Source organism: Pezoporus occidentalis, unplaced genomic scaffold (genome assembly GCF_034315485.1).
Source record: "Pezoporus occidentalis ecotype Australia unplaced genomic scaffold, CSIRO_AGI_Poc_V1 ctg135, whole genome shotgun sequence".
Classification (NCBI taxonomy): Eukaryota; Metazoa; Chordata; class Aves; order Psittaciformes; family Psittacidae; genus Pezoporus; species Pezoporus occidentalis.
The window spans coordinates 1,802,275-1,816,108 of record NW_026913157.1 but is presented as its reverse complement, the minus strand read 5'-3'; the positions used below and the strand labels follow the sequence as shown (position 1 = coordinate 1,816,108).

General features: G+C 42.4%; 1 long non-coding RNA gene across 1 annotated transcript; it reads left to right on the top strand.

Moving 5' to 3' along the window:
* Nucleotides 1–5,174: 5,174 nt before the first annotated feature.
* Nucleotides 5,175–7,693, top strand: LOC134158804 (uncharacterized). The gene is made up of 2 exons (XR_009962922.1): nt 5,175–5,651; nt 6,047–7,693. It is a non-coding gene; the product is annotated as an uncharacterized LOC134158804 (long non-coding RNA).
* Nucleotides 7,694–13,834: the final 6,141 nt, after the last annotated feature.

The following is a 13,834-nucleotide window of genomic DNA, read 5'->3' as shown; positions in this document are numbered from 1 at the left end:
TGAAAAAAAAAAAAGAAAACAAAGTTTGTATTATTGAGGGAAAGAGCAATTTAAACTTTTACTAAACGTGTGAAACAGATCATAATAGCTATTGGACTGTACACATCAAAGCAGTGCAAACTATTAACCAGTTAATCTTGAAAACACTTCTGTGAGGCAAACAAGTTGTCTACTACACTAACCAAGTTACAGAAAACTTAGATTTATCAAAAGGAGTTCTTAACCTGCAACCTAAAAAGGAGTATGTGCCATCATTTAAGCTTCCTGGGATGATAAATATGCATTTAAAAGGCATGGTTTGCCAAGCAAGTACTATCTGCAGAATTAAATTTAGTATGGAAAGGTAGCATATTCTCCAAGCATTTCAACAGGAGCCTGTGAACATCATTAATTTCAAAATAGCTCATTTATTTTCATAGTCCTGTTCCCTTCAGCAGATAAAATGCATTTTGTCAAACTGTGTACCATAAAACATGCCTGTAATCTGCATGCAACATAGAACCAACAAATTTTTAAAAATAGGAAGTCTGACCCACAGTTATGTCCCTCAGGCTTTTCTATCAGAGAACCGTTCAAAGTTGTGCTGCTTTAGAACTGAAGTATGGTAGTGATGGATGATTCACATCCTAATTGAGTGATATGAGCCAACGAAAATCGCAAGGAGTTGCTCCTTTCCAAAGTTGGTTTCGTGTTTCGCAGCCTCCTCCTGTTTAATCAGAATGTTTGCATTTATTACTATTTTCACCCATCTCTCAGTGCTCATTAATATTAATCCTTGCTTCCACACTACCCTGAGCTGCAGGAACGGGAGCAGTGCTGCTGCAAAGTAATTGGGTTTATAACTGTAAATACAATTGATTGCTGTTTCACTATCTGAGCATGAACTTACACATATAGGATCTATTACATTGTGAAGAAATGTTTTAAGTGAATTCCAGTGTTGACTATATTGATAGTTAAAGGTATGAAATCCAGCATTGATAAATGGAAATGCTTTTTTTACACAACACATGATTTAACCGTAGGCCTATCTGATACAACAAATTGTTCAGACTGAGATTTAGGATTCAGATTTAGATGCTTGTCTGGAAATCAGAAATACCCTAATGTTATAACTAATGTAAGAAATAGTGAAAAGGATATTGAGCCTCATGTTCTAGGATGTAACTAGGCTCTAACTACTAGAAAGCAGGATATGAAAGCAGGCTGTTTACATCTGCCCAGTAATGTGCGTTTGCATTTCTCCTGTTGTATTAGGTCCCAATCAGCATCAGACAACAGCTGCTTTAGTTTTGACACAGAACTGATCATTTTCAAAGGTGCCTTCTTACACCCTTCCTAGCAGGACAACATTGCTTATGCTGTGATAGGATCCAGAATCATTAGTCCAGGCTCAGAACAGCAAGGAAGACATATGGCATCATACCATTCTTCCACAAAGACCCCATTTAACTCTCTTCACAGACAGGCTGTATTCAAGTTCAGATTGATGACTTTTTTTTGTAAACTTAAGATTTTAAATTGGTTTGCAAAGCATGTTTACATCCCCCTCATTTATGTAGGTGTGGAGTTGCAGGCCAGCATTTTTGAGGGAAATGGTAGATTGCATGAGAAAGCTTTTGCCCCAGTACAGTGTCATGCTTATTGAGCACAGATGCTTGATAAATATATCCGATGGTAGATATTACAGAAAGAGTGTGTAGTTATTGCATGACTTTGGGTAAGGAGAGTACCACTGAAGAAAAGTTCATGATTATTGCCAGTTTTTCTGTGATTCATATCATGGAGTGGTCTCCAATACACAAACTGTATTCATTCCATTAGTCTAAACCACGTGAGAAAATGCTCCCCAGGACTACATCCAATATACTCATTCAGTTCCCAGGACCAGACTACAGCTAATGTGAAGTAAATTCTCTGATATAGACACAGTGTGCGCATCAAGTGTCTTCAGATCTGCTACTGCTGGGCTGCACTGTTCATCAGTAGAGACCTGCCCTTCCCAGGCTTGCTGTTGTGCAAGGTGGTCATGGCCACGCCAGTGTAATCTGCCAGAGGCAGCTTTCTTCTTCCTTCCACATCTTTTATTATCTTTCTTTTTCAAATGTTTTGCCTCCTCCGTGCAAAGCCTGGAAGACATTTTATGACTCTCTGGTACAATAACTAGACTGATAAATATACTTGAAATAGATTTGATAACTTAGATGGACCATGGAGTCGTAGCTTGCAAGTGATGTTAGGAGGTAGAACTGGGAAGAAAACAGAATTTCTCTTCCTGAAAAGACTCCAAATTTTGAAACAATGAGAAATGTAATCATCTTGGTGGTCTTCTATTTACCACTATCCAAATACTCTATATCATTTACTGGTGGCCTTTGATGGCCACCAATGTGCTGGGGAGGGGTTATCCATTTTTATTTTGTTTTGCGTAAACCACAAGCAAGTAATTACAGCTGCTTTGCTTCTGCTACTAAGGAATGCAAGAATGCCATGAGAAGAGGATCAGGGCCAGGTCTAAATCAGTCCTAGTGGTTCCAGCAGTCTCTACCCACATCCCACTGAGAAGACAATGATTTCTAAACAATGGGAGTATTCCTGTCCTGCTGCAGTCTCTGTTGAAGCAGGCAATCAGTAGCAACGCAGTCAAGCTGTACAGCCCCAGCACTGTCAAAGCCTTCATCAATTCCCACATCCTCATGTCTTTAAAAGCACAGTTGCTGAAAGTCCCAGGAGACTGGTATCCTGGGATGCTGGTAAAGCTGGAAGAAGCTATGCAAAGCACAGGACATTCCAAAACTGGAAAGGGATGATGCAGTGATTTGCAAAGCATTAGGAGCACTATCCTGCAATAGAGGGATAGAAGCCGAGCATTCAGAAAACACAGATATATCCTATAACAACAAATACAGAGCTAAAATAAAAAGAGAAGGAGCAATATGGTATCTGATAATATATCTATTCCCTAGCCACTGCTGAAAGACATTCTAGCCTGCACTAGATTTAAGATGGATGAGAAGTTTGCTGTCAAACAGGCAAGGCTTAAAAGAGTAGAGGAACTGAAGGTTTGATCTTTAACACCAGATGGAAAAGAGAAAGATGAAAGAAAAGTTAATCAGAGACTTTTCTTAAGCTCTACTGATTACTGGAAAGCCTTTTACATGGTCTGTAGTATGCAGAAGTGAGTGGTGAGCCTTGATATTAACCAGCTCACCTAACAGATTTTTTTTTTACTCCCATAGTTTAACAACTTGGTCAATAGCTTGCTGGTGAGTAATTACATTTTCCATTGCAAAACTGACAAGGTATTTTTTCTTCATGACCCTCCCAAATGGCCCTAGTGAATGTTTTCTTTAAAATTCAAGTTTTATCCCCAGTGACACCACCGATGGAAGAAGGTTGAGGAAAGAAGTGGCTGTCTTCTCCCAGGGTGTAGAAACTGCCCTATGAGCAGGTGCTTTAAGTCAGTTATTTAAAGAATGAGGACTCAAGTGGCTTTTGAGCAGATGATCTCTGTAAAGATTTAGTGGTGTGGCCCATTCTGAAGAACTCCTACTTTCACTCTGGTTTCTTTGGGCCACACAGAACACTGTCCTGGTTTACTGGGCTGGAGAGAAGAAGACAGCTGTAGGGTTTTGCTGGATCCTAAAATACCAACCAGCCCTCACGTACGGCCAGTCCTTTTCTAGATGTTCCCCCTGTCCCCTGGAGAAGCCGTGAGTATGTCAAGCACTTCAGCAAAAGCAGCCAGCACAGAGACTCAGTTTCCTGTGTGCTGGGGTCTCTGAGGTACCTTTTGAACTTGAATTATCCAGAAGACTGCTGGCAATGAGTGATTACACCACCGAATCAGTAGCATTTATCACAGTCTCTCTGAGATTTAAACCGATAACCCAACAGATCATCTCTCTAGCCAGCCATGACTTACAGCATCGTGTAGCTGCTATTCATCTTCACTGCTTCCTGCAAAGCAGAAGACGAGAAAGATATTATCAGTAGTTTGCATATGGGCAACGGATGTACAGAAGACTATGGGATTTGTTTCAAGGTCATGCTGTCTGTGGCTCAGATTTGAACCCCTTAAACACAAGACCTTTCTACCTCATTCTTATATATAATGTCTATGAATATATTTTTCCCTTATGGTTTAAGCTGTTCTGTTGGTTCCCACCTTTGAAGCAGTTTCCTGCTCTTCCATGGCATGAATTTTTAACTCATCCATTGAAAGCATATGGGCTTTCCTAGCAAGCAAGTGAATCTACAAGCTTGGAAAAGCATGTGAACCAGAGTTTGAATCCCAGCCAAACAATTTGTTCTGGCTTTAATCAGGATGTTTTCTTTTAACTTCAAATATCATTTTTTAAAATCCCATATCAAAACTTCTAGTGTCACACTATGAAATCAATAAATTCTACCAGTCATTCAACTCAGAAATACTTCAAAGCAGCCTGAGTGATAGCCATTATTTTATCTTTAAAAATATTCATCAAAGAGATGCAGTTAATACGAAAGCAAAACAAAATTAACAGCAACAAAGAAATATGTCAGTTACATTTTGAACTTGCGAAATCCCATGAATCCTGCTACTGGTTTTGCGTTCAAAGTTTCTTTTTCATTCTTATATTGACACCCTTTAATATTTCCCTTTTTTTTTCTTCTTCTCATCATAACTAGTAACTTAGTTATGTAAATGCTATTTTTAATGAAGTCATTTAATTCATCAAATGTTTGATGTTACTTCACACCATAAAGAAATGGTTGCAGTTTTGGACCAGATTCTAAGTATGTACAGTCCCATGTGAGGAAGCTGTCCTGACTCAACAGTGCACTTTGATTGTGTGTTCAAGTCTCATCAGCTTCAGTGGCTCTACATTTAAAGCTAAGTATGTGATTATGGGCATTCCTGAGTAAAGGGTCATGGAGTTTTATCTTATTCCATAAATATTTCAATAGAAAACTAATGAAAGTGTTCATGAGTAAAGTTCCAATGTAAGGAAGACTTTTGAGATCTTGTTCTTTTATTATAGCAACAACTATCCAATTTTATTGTGCAATATTATGGTACTTATATTTCTGTAATAGAGATATTTGGACTGTAAAGCTTTTCACAAGTTATTTTTAAACACTCATTAACATGATTGCTAGAATCAGTAAAAAGAATTCATGATATCTCTATTTTACAGTAGATAGAACTGGGTTTTGTTAAATTCAGATCACTGAAGTTTATTTTATAATTCTGAAGGCAGGTAATTAGAAGGAAGAGGCCCATCTGTATACAGTTTGGGGTGAAGTCATCTCATCTAGCTTTAGACATCTACAACACAGGAACCTGATTTAGTGCCCATGGGCTCTCCTCCATCAGGAGGGCAGGATTAGCACTTTCAGTGTGTCAATCCTCTGATTAGTTTTAGACATTGATTTTAGGAGGAACTGAATCATGTTGTAAAGAGCCTTTTCTTGCTATTGAATACAAAATTTTTAGGGCTAAGATTCACTTACACCTTTTTCTTTTATTTGAGGTGCTCTACAGTACCACCCTGGCCACCAAGGGCATAACTTGGATGCCCCAAAGAGGTCTAAGATGCCATAGAAGCTTCTTTTTAGGTGACTGAATTCCTGCCAGATGCCAACTCACATGCAGGTGCTACCTCCAGGTCAGGTGGAGCCTGTGTAGTGGGCCAGTGACAAAATGGAGGTGTTCAGAGCCTGGGAAAGTTAGGCTGAACAAAACAAAACCTAGGCACATGTTCTTCAGGAGAAAGGTTCAGAAAAAACTATGGCAGTAGCTTTTATCTTTTAAATTGAAAAGCTTGACATCAGACCTCAGCAGCTGGAGAGTTTAAGCAAAGAATATCCAATAGATTGATCGCCATTTCAAGGTTAGACCTTCCTCTGCAAAGTGTGGTGTTTGTTTTGTTTTGTTTTTATTGGAGAAAAACATGTTACTAAGGTGGGTGAGGCCCCGCTGTTCGGTTTTGCCCATAGGAAAGCAAAAAGAGAAGGCAGTGAGACTAATTAGTCTGTTCTTTCTTCTTGTCTCTGCATGCAGGGCGCTACCTCAACATGAACGTATCTTACCATTCCATTATTGTCTCTGCTGTGCTGTTTTCTGGCTTCTCCACTGTCAGGGATTCAAAGCCTGAGAGCAGGACCTCCACTGGTGAGCCATCAGAGGCGGCCGGCCTATTTCAACTTCCTGTGTGTACTGATGTGCCAGCAGCCAGCCAGCAGGTTGGTACAATTTGTGCAACTATCCAAATTTCCCTACTACACAATGGTGGTGTAAACTGCTTTGTGGTTCTCCCTGCAACCCAGCACCTGGCCAGGAGGAGCCCCATAAGGCTCCTTGACCACTGCTTTTCATGCAGTTACTGGTGCCTAGAGTGCTAGGCTCTGCCCCAGCTTTCCCCCACCTTTAGTTCTCCAGTGCCAACCTATAACACATTTTCAATTTGCACTTTTCCAAGATGCACTGCTATCCCTCTCTGCATTCTTCTTCTCCTCCAATAGGTTTATCTTGATGGGTTTGGAGACATGTAGGGGAGCCTATTGACACAGTTCCTACATGTTGGTCTTCAGATAGCCCCTTTCACGTTCTCCTGTTGGTTTTTCAATAAGTCTCTCATGAGATGCACATTTGTAGAATAAAAAGGGTAACATGTAATTCAGACATAAAGTAAATTCATTTGTTTGAGGCAAAAAAAGGGAGACAGCTGAGGAAAAGTTAGTTTAAATGAGAAGTAATGAAAGCACATCTGAGTACACTCTGCTGGGAAAATTTTCAAATTGGAGTACAAACAGCTTTCTCAGCACCAAGGTTCCCTGCCTGGGACTTGATAACATTTTCTTCTCATGTTTAATAGTTGGTTAGTACTGCCATCACCAGCTGTCCATCTTCTTGTCCTGATGCAATCCCCAGTGATAGACCAGCCCTTGCTAAACTCAGGTCATCCAGAAATGGGACCCAAATGTTTGTACAGTAGTTGCATGGGAACCTGCTGAGAATGGATTACCACCAAGGAATGATACCATCAATAAGAAAATGGGAACTTGGGTGCAGAATTATTTATTTACTGTGGCTGTATCTGCAGCAAAGAGTGACTGTAGTATGTTGTGTCATGTTATAACTTTGTTCAAGAATGAGACATCTGGGGAACCTTAAGCCTCTGTGTTGATTGTTAACCCCCTGGAAGAAAACAGGAATGTTCAAAATCTAGATATAAACTCATTATAGTCTAGAGCCAGACACTGCTCAGGAACAGGACTTGGGTAGGGTTAGAGGTGGGAAGTGAGGGCTTCAGAGCTGAGTTTCCAGAGCAGCCCTGTTCATCCCATAAAGTCTGCCTGCAACTGGTGTCCCACCATCTTCTCTGGCTAGAAAAGAGAAGTTCCTAGGAGGAATGCTTCAGCAGTGGCTAGTGAACTCCAGGAGAGGCTGTCCCCTCCAGTCTGGCAAGCACATTTGCCTTCAGTTTCTCAACAAGTGTCTGCCCTTTGTTTGACTAAACTTGTTTCTAACCATGAATTCTGCTTTGTGGTTTTAATTCATTGTTCAGTACTGCTGTTTTGGGGAATTTATGAACTCTTTAATGCTCTGTTCTCCTGACAGAAAGGATTTCAGAAGGGGACATTGCGTAATGGTATGCATGCTTGACACAGCAAGCAATAAATAGGATGGTTTTTGCTAGCTACATGATTTGTGGTATGTTTCATCTTTCATACTGGAATTATTTCAGCATCCCTGTCCTCCTTGTCGATTGTACTGCAGCAGTATAGAAGACAGCAGGTTGTCCACAAGGATCACACATGTTCCAGCTGTTTTCCTCACCTGAGGCCAGGGTGCAGGGCACTGACGGTACAAAAGCTGGAGGGAAGAAGGGAGAGGCTGAGCATGACATGGGAGATTGGGGATACTTCAGTTTTGAGTAAGGTGGAAAAGAACAAGATGATCCACACATGCACCAGCTGATAGAGTGTTTTGGCCATGGTGAGGGCAGTATCTTTACTACCAGGTAGAGCAGAGCAGACTCTCAGGGAAAGCATGATCCTGCATGCAGGAGTTTGTTGATGATGGAATATGAGCTCAAGAAGAGTGGCTTTCTGTGTGAAGGCTTGTCCTAGATGCAGTACGGAGAGTAAGACAGAGGTTTAATGTGAATGGGTGAAGTCTGGCCAGTTTTTAGGTGGGTTTTGGGCAGTTTGTATGTAGAAGTTAGCAGCAGCATGGGGGCAAGTTGTGTAGCTGGATTGCTGTGGAGAGCTCACCAGAAGTGTGCTCCTGTAAGTGATCTCAAGACTCAGATCCAGATGGCTGCTTCCAGCCAGGATGGAGGCATGACAGAACACCCAGGGATGGGTGCAGCCACCACCATGTGCCAGGTGCCATGGGCCAGGCAGGGATAGGATAAGGCAGAAGCACAGGAGTGGCTTTGAGGAACAGGAGCCCCAGGCTGACTGTTGAGCAGGGCTCAGATGATGGCACTGGGGTCAATGCTGATGACAGGGCAGGGGGGCTGAGGGGATGGCACCCGCTTTGAACAGGGAGCGTTGAGGTGACACAGAGCAAGCACAGTGCCACCATCATGGCCTGAGAGCATGAGGGACAGTGGCTGCCACACCTCAAGGCAGGTGCAGTGCTGGAGGCTTAGGCAGGAAATGCTGAAGTAACTCAGGGTGGGAATGGCATCAGGAGGGCTTCCGTGGGAAACACTGAGGTATTTCAGGGTGGGAATGGCACCACGGGTGGTTCAAAGGGAAACACTGGGGTACTTTGTGGGGGAATGGCATTGGGGGTGGCTCACAGGGAAACAACTGAGGTACCCCAGGGGAAGAATGGTGGGGTACGAACCTTGGAGCACATCAGGTGCACCAGCTGTGCGTTTGGGCAGAAAATGCTGAGGTAAAGCATTTCAGTAGGGGGGGGGGAGAGTGGCCTTCCAGCATGCCTGCGGGTTTAGGCTGACTCTGCCTGGGGACAAGAGCACTGAGATTGCTAATCCTGCCCTAAATACTTCTCTTTTTCCTGCAACACCTGATTGGTCAGGGAAGAAAACAGGCAGGAAAATCCTACACTACATCACAGGTACAGCTTACTGCTCTTGGCATCAGAAACCTGAAAAATAGTTCCTATCTTGTCCTTAAGCAGCTTCTGCCAGAGAGAATGCACATTCCCCAGTAAAATGCCATGTTAAGGCATAGGGTGTGCACTTTGTAACTTCCAAGCCCACCTCTGCATTAGCTCACACCTACATCACATTGCACATGGGATTTTAGCTTTGAATCTGCTGTTGCCGTGTTTGGCTTTGGTGAGGATCATGTGTGTTCCTCAGCTGTTGCTGTAAGGTGGACTCACAGAGAGCATGAAACTTCTGATGCAGGGCCTGGTTGATGTTGAAATATTACTGTGGAAGCCTTCCTGTTGGCATTTGTTGATGCTGGAGTACTAGTGTGGGAAGAGTGGCTTACCTCATGAAGGCTTGTCTGTGAGGTGCAATCGAGAGAGTGAGTGCACAGTTCAGTGTGAAATGATGAAATGTAGAAAATTTGTACATACATTGTGGTTTAGTTTGAAAAGATGAAATCTGGATAGTTTGAAGGGAGATTTTGGACAGCTGTTAGTTGGACAGTTGAATAGTTGACTTTGCCTGGGTGGTGCACTTGGATCAGTGTACAAAACTGATCCAAAAATGGCTTTTCCAAGTGACCCCAAGACTCAGGATCCAGCTGGCTACTTGAGGCCTTTCACTCAGTCTAGCTGGGCTGAGGAGGACCGTGTGTGGCTGCGCAGCTACCAGACCCCAATGGAGTGAAGTGCTACAAGCTTAACACCCAAGAAATTCAAAACCAAAAAGATAAGGGCTAAGAAATTTTCTGGTTTTGAACTATGACATCTGTAATTCTAAATTTGGCCAAGCACCCATACCCTCATGGAGGGCATGCCAGGAAGCACTGCTACTCTGTAAAAATATGCTGGTGAAGTGGGTCCTAAAGAGAGAGGGGTGTCTGTATGGGTCTTCCCAGCCCTCTCTGGGGTACCAGAATCTCTTAAGTAATACAGATTTTTGGCAGGGTAGCTGTGTCCCGAACATACGGTTTGTTGGGGCTTTGGACACTCACAATTCCCCTGGGTAGCACGGAACAACCGCTGGAGTAGGGCACATCCCAGTGCATTAGTATCCATTAATTCTGATCCAGTCTGCTACTGTGTACATTTTGGATGGCAGTTGTAGCGGAGGAGGTGCCCCAGCCATAACTAAGTTACTACTCATCAGCTAACATGTTTCCATGAACACTGTGGTGTTTTTCTTTTTGTACCTGCTAATGTGATACAGCAAAGGCTATTCGGTACTGTGCATGCAAAGCAAAATTAAGTCTGGCAGGCAGCCCAGAAGCCCTGCCACGTGTCCCAGCTGCTCACAGCACTCAGAGTGCTCCATTTACCCAACTTTGCTGCTGCACGTTTTCTCTCCAGCCACTCACAACAACAGAGATCTTGTGGTCAAGAGCTTACTGATGATTTGGCATAGAGGTGTAAACAGATAAAGTTCATTCAGAGGGTTTCTTGTAAAAATGGACCAACTTTGCAGTTCCAGTTTCTTCCCCCTTAATTTCAAAGGCGAATGTGTCAGACTCCTCCCTTCACAGGTGAAGTCAGCAAATTGTCAGGGACATTACAGAGACTTACTTTGAGGAAAAGGGGGGAAAATGATTTTATTTTTTTTCTAATTCTGAGCACCATTACCCCTCACCTCTGAACCAAGAAAGACTTTACGTGGTGTCATAATTTAGTAAATTACTTTCTCAAAGGAAGGTCAAACATTTTACCATTCGATCAATAGGAATCGACTTATAAATCATGTGTATTGATCATTGTAATCATTCAAAGGAATGTAGGGCAGACACTAAAATCACATGCACTTAGTCTTAATTGCCAACATTAAAGCAATTATGCCCCAAAATTGTCATTGTCTAATGCTATGCACACTACCCAGCATGGTAACTTTTAGCTATACATATTTAATCATAAATCAGCCTCTTAGGTCTATTGCACTAAAGACCTACAATATTGCTGTAATTATGCAAATATAACTGTGTCTTCTTTCATCAGTGTGTAAGATCATGTTGCTTTTGGGAGACAAGAGGAGGAAAATAAGCCCCTATATTAATGCAGCTGGTAGTTAATACATATATTTTACAGCTGTGCTATGTGTTCATGACACAAGTACTTAAAATGACCTGAAATTGCTAATGAACAGAGAGCCTTTAGAAACAGTCACAGGTCAAGGACTTGCAGATAAAACTTGTTGAGCAGTACATTGATGGTAGGCTTGTGTCAGGAGAGTGCTACTTGTTCGAGGATGTTTATAAACATTATTTTCCAGAGGATCATTTCAGTTAAAAGTGTCTCAGACAAATACCAATTTGGTAGCATTAAAATAAGTGTTTTCTGATTTTGCAAACATCAGGTGGGTGCCTCTTTCCTTTTGTCAAGGAAACCAACATGTAGTCTCAGGCAAGTTTTGTTCTGATTTGTTCCCACAGCCTCCATTGTGGGAACTGAAATATCGGTCAGGAGTATATTCCTACCACCATTCCAGAAACCGTTTCTAAACAGATCTGGAAAATGAACCATTCTTGGTATGCTATACACCTAGCATTTTGCAAACAATACTGTTTAAAATTACAATTATCACCTACTGAGACAGCCAAATTTGCCCTTCACAGAGGGTATGACCTGGAGTCCCATAAAATGAAGGAGAGCTTTCCTCCTGCCCTCCAGGGCTGAGACCTAGACAGCAAAATACATACAGTGGGCCATTGATCTGATGCTATCAGAGAAAGGTTCTGGCCAGACTCAGACAGTTAGCATACAGCTCTTCAGAAGCAGACATCTGCTAGTGCAGCCCAGAAGAGGACAGATCATGGAAAGAAAAAAAAAATCATTCCCGACAAAGAGGCAGGAAAAAAAAAAAGAAGAAAGAAATACAGAAAAGACTGAATTTCAACACAAAGAGGCAGCAAAAGGAAGGAGTTTTGCACTGCTTCATCTAGAGCCTGCTTTTAATTCTTGACTACTACCCTCTGAAGGAGCACTGGCTTTGCATGCAGAGGCACAAAGGGAAGGTGCAGAGAGGGAAGATGGCTGCTGTGATTGCCAGGCACCACCATGCTATCATTTCCTGCTCCTGTGAGCTTTATTGGAGCCTGAAATATCACATCGTTTCAGTGGTAGTTCTGCAAAATGTTCTTGTTGCACCTTCTCAGTCTTCAGCTCAGTGGGCTGCTGACATACAGGCCTGAGGGTACTTCTGTGAAGCCCCAAAAGGTAACAAGAGAAGCTGCTGGCAGAGGGCTCCAGCTGAGGCATGTGCACCTTCGCTAGGAGATGTGCAAGTTGCAGATCCTTCAACAAGTGTCAGAGCTGCATGAACAGGGAAGCTAAGAGCTAAATTGATTCAATCATGGGAAGATCTCTGACTCCAAATTTCAGGCAAATTTATTTTAAGACTTTCTGAGAATGCAAACAATGTTTCTGATCTTCTGGGGATCTTAACCTGTTCAAACCAGCAATGGGTAGAGCATAAGATACCTGTTCATTCACATGTGTGTGCAGGTAGGCACTGAATCATTAGTAATTTAGTATGAGATTTTAAAGGGGGGAAAGTATGTTATTCCTCTCAGAAGCCCTTAGCCCCAAAATAAATATTCAAGGATTAAACAGTGATCAGAGGAGAAAGCCCTCAACTGTTTCAGTGGAGGAAAAAGAAACATTAAATACATGGGCTCAGAATGGTTGCACAAAATCTCACGAGAGCACTCATTAGGTTAGAGGTCAGCCCTGGGTATGGCCAGCTTGGGGCATGTTGCCCTTCTCCCCGAGTGTCTAGTTGGTGAGGGGCTGTAGCATGCCCGATCACTCGGGAATCCTGGCACTTCCCACACTCATTCATTCTTTCAAGTAGCAATGAAGTTCTTTGGCTGGACCCTTTAGGAAAGTTAAAATTGGTTTTCTTTTAGCTTCTCACACCTTATCTAGTTTCTACATTCTTCCCACTTCAGTAGTCAAAGTGATTGAAAGCCGAAAACTGAGCAGATCTGTCCCTGCAGCAACTTTCCTCGAGTTTCTCATTTACTGTTTTATCAAACAGGCTCTTTGTCTCTGCAGTCCCCTGATGTTGCCTCTGTTACACAGCGATATTCTTCAGGTCATGGAGGTTAAAAGGGGGCTAAAAAGGAGATCATATTGGACTTGCTTTACACAGACATGTAGCATTAGACCCAACGCCCAATAGAGGAAAGATATACTACTCCTATTTGATGAGCAGCAGGCCAATAAATTCATTAATCATCATTTTATGCCTCATCAAACACTTCCCAAGTTCCTCCATGGGAGTTATACAAATTAGCCACTGAAAAGGCAGTAATTTTAGTTTAGCTAGGTAAGTGCTTTTTGATTGCCTTCCTGAACAATGCTTCCCTTGACAAGCTAATAAATCAGCCCTTTCTGAATCAGAAGTGCAGCAAGTGCGAACAATAACTCCACATAGTTTCTCCACTGATTTCAGCTGGAAGGCCTAAGAGGATGATCTGGGATCAAAGTCTCTTACTTTATTGCAGAGCAAAAGCTTTCTTTATGAAGAAGAGCTACAGCGAAATGAGGGAAGAGGGATATTTTTTTTTTAATCAATTAATGAGAGAAAGTCTTGAAACAAAGAGAAGGCCTATGTCTCCGATTGCAGGGAGGCCATGGGGCAGCTTGGGCAGGAGTGGGCCCTGCCGGAGGTGAGGCTGGAGGCATAAATAGAGGGGCTGCTCCTGTGAAGAGCTGCAGATTGCC